The following is a 3678-nucleotide window of genomic DNA, read 5'->3' as shown; positions in this document are numbered from 1 at the left end:
TATATTTGGGTGCATGGTCCATATATATATATATATATATATATATATATATATATATATATAAGATCTATTTTTTTACCCCCTTTATTATCTTCTGCATAGTTCTTCAACTCATTAATGAATGTAGGTTCTTGCTTTATGTAGGTGCTTTTATGCTTATAATTACATTTTTTGATGTATTAATCTTTTAGTATTATAAAATGTACAACTTTTTTGCTAGTAACACTTTCTGTGAATATTTATTTTATCTTATATTGGTATGTATACTTTAGTTTTCTATGGCATAGGATGTCTCTGTTTATACTTTTTATTTTACTTTTTACTTTGTATTTCTTTAAGTGAAGCGACCCTTGGTTTACCTGACAAATAGCAAGGATCTTGTCAGCTTACAATCCCTTATTTATTTTTTATTTTTATTTTCTATGCCTACAGCACTTGGTCCTCCTAGGTGGTCTCCTATCCAAGTACTAATCAGGCCCAACCCTCCTTAGCTTCCGAGATCAGACAAGATCGAGTTTGTTCAGGATAGCATGGCCATAGACCACCCTTTCATTTTTAACCTTTTACTATTTTATATATATAATCTATGTCTCATAAACAATATATAGTTAGCTTATATCATTTTGTTGTTTTTGTTCTTGTTAATTCATTCTGCCAATCTTTGCCTTTTACTGGAGAGTTTAATCACTTTGCATTTAGTGTAATTAACATTAAGTTGATATTTATATGTCATGTTGCTATAGGTATTATCTATGTCATGCCTTTGTTCCTCACTTCTTTCATTACTGACTTTTTTTGTGTGTGTAAAATACAGAAATTCTAGTGTCCCATTCTAATTCCTTTATTACTTGGTACTCTATTTTTTGAGTTGCCTTGGAGATTATGATTAACATTTTAGCTCAAATCAATATAGGTTAGATTAATACCAACTTAATTTCAAAACATACAAAAATTTTGTTCTATAGCTTTGTTCCTTACCTCCTCACTATTATTGTCATGCAAATTATATCATCCACATATAAAACGATCAACACATATTTAAAATTATTGCTTCATATGGTTGTCTCTTAAATCAGTTAGGAAAAGTATTACAGACCAGAATGCATTTATAGTGTCTTATATTTACTGACAGTTATCTCTACCAGTGCTTTTTATTTCTTCATGTGAATTTGAGTTACTGTCTAATATACCTTTATTTCAGGCTGAAAGCCCCCTTTGGCCCCCTTCTTGCAAGACAGATCTGCTATGTTTTTGTTTATCTGGAATTACCTTAATTTAATCTTTATTTTTGAATAATAATTTTTGCTAGATGCAGAATTCAAGATCTTATACCTCTTTCACCAATCACTTATTAAACACAGAATCTTATCTTTTCCTTTATATCAGTTATCACTCTGAAATTGATTTAAAAATAAATTTATCTAGCTATATTTAAGTTACTAAATTTTTATTTTCCAAAGAAGGTCCATAATTAATACCACATAGGTGCATAGAAAAAAACTTAATACACTAGATACAATTTATGTCATGGAATTTTAAATTTTCTGTGAGACTCCATTGAGAGAAGCTGGTTAACAGTGTATCAGAAGTAAAAACATATTCTTAATGAAAGTAGTACCATGTCTGACTCACTTATGGCATAAAATAGTGTCTGGGCCATTCCAGATGCTGAAGAAATACATTTTGCATTCATATAAGGTTATTTATATTTTAGCTTATATTGATTTCAGGTAGACAAAAAGTTATTATAATTACACTATTAAAAATGAAGAAAGAAAAAGATAAAAAGAATTAAATCTCTAGAATAGATGTTCAAAAACTGATCTTAAATAATTATGCATTGCAGACACTGTTAGTTGCTAATCAATACACATTCTTCTTTTCTTACATTCTAAGTATATGTATGTTTGAGTCAATACTTCGCAGCTATAGGCAGTATGTTGCATATTCTATGCTATGAACTGTTAGTAGAAGCATATAGAACTTCGAAGAAAGCAATTGTTTGTTTAATAAAAAGGAGTAGGCTCAACAAACATACTTTTTAAAATTTTGTTTTTGCCCTTGTCTTCCTTACATTCTTCTTGCTTCTAATGCAGATGTAATTAAAACAATATGAAACAAGAAAAAAAAGAAAGAAAGAAAGAAAGAAAGAAAGAAAGAAAGAAAGAAAGAAAGAAAGAAAGAAAGAAAGAAAGAGAGAGAGAGAGGAGAGGGGAGGAGGGAGGGAGGGAGGGGGTATGGTAGAGGTTGGCCTGACTTCCTTCCTTACCGGTCCTTCCTTCCGTAAGTTCTTCCTCACTCCCTCTACCCTCCCTACCCGACCTCCTGCCCTAAGGAGCTGGTTAAAGGTAGTTGAGAGATAGGAGGATTCCCTGTGGGACTGAGTCTGTCATTTATGGTGCTATCAAACTGTCACATCAAACCCTAAATTACTAACTTTCAGAATTATTGTATATGAGAGAAAACAAACAAACAAACATTCTGTTTGTGCCACTGCACTTAGGCGTCTTAACATTCAGTAGAACATGATAATAATTGAAATGTTATGTATTCTAGGTATTGTTAACCTCCTGTAGAGGACTCATAAGAGGTTTACAAACTCTTTGAAATAGCATTTTCCCTAAGAAAACTAAAACACAGAATGGCTAAATATAACTTGCCTAATTTTGCACAGATAGTGGCAAAGACAAGAAATGAAAGAATTCAGTTTTCCTGATTTCCTTCCATAATATTTATTTTATTATATATTATGGCTACTAGGGAAAAGTTACTGTTTCCTCATTAGTGAGTTTATTAATGAAACTACTGGGCATTTATTTATTATTTGCTACTTTTAATTTCATATATGGATGGTTACATTTGCTATTTGTTTTAAAGAATATTATTTTATAAAATAATATTCCTAATGTTATAAAAATTCTAATTATAAATGAAAGAAATTGGGAGCAATGAAAGTGAACTATAAGAAGTATTAATATATGTTTCAGAGTTATGTTGAATTCATAGTATTTGAAGACCTGAGATAATAAATACTGGTAATCCCTTTATAGGACTTATTTTTGCTCCAAATTAATTTTGTGCAGTGGGAGGAGAAGGAAGCCATAGACATCAACTGCTTAACCTATTGTTTATGGGAGGATTCTTGTTGCTTTGCATATTTTCTTTTGTTGTCATACTATCTGCTTATTTGTATATGTAAGCCATTTCTTTTTCCTCCTTTCTCTCCATTTCAATTTTATTTCCAACTTAACAAAGTTTAACTTTGCATTCTTGTCTTTAAGTAATAGAATGTTTGTTAAGACATTACTAAATTTAAGAAGTATTTACTACAACCAGATAGATACAAGAACAGCTGGAGCTGTGCTTCTCACTTTGGGAAATGGTGAGAACTTTTCCACCTGTAGGAATGAGAGCTATATCTCCTTAGGTGACAAGATGAAAGATTTTTCTGCTGGTAAGGAGTTTAAAAGCACGTAGAAGGATACATATAGAAACTGACTAAACTATTCCAGTTTATAGTGTCTCAGCTTCAAGTCCACTTTTCATCACCTGCTTTGTGATAATAAAGATGATTCCTTGAACATTTCTTCTTATGGAAAGCAAGGCAGTAAGCTTCGTTAGTTGAGAGTGCTGTCGGAATAATGCAAGAGAAAGGGTTTTTACTTCTGATGTGCCTCT

At 31.2% G+C, this 3678-nt stretch overlaps 1 pseudogene; it reads right to left on the bottom strand.

The window, feature by feature from the left end:
* Window positions 1–423: 423 nt before the first annotated feature.
* LOC118612247 lies at window positions 424–542 on the bottom strand (annotated as a pseudogene).
* Window positions 543–3678: the final 3136 nt, after the last annotated feature.

Source organism: Rousettus aegyptiacus, unplaced genomic scaffold, assembly GCF_014176215.1.
Source record: "Rousettus aegyptiacus isolate mRouAeg1 unplaced genomic scaffold, mRouAeg1.p scaffold_m13_p_15, whole genome shotgun sequence".
NCBI classification, from domain to species: Eukaryota; Metazoa; Chordata; class Mammalia; order Chiroptera; family Pteropodidae; genus Rousettus; species Rousettus aegyptiacus.
Note: the sequence above shows the minus strand (reverse complement) of the source record. Positions and strands in the feature narration are given on the sequence as shown.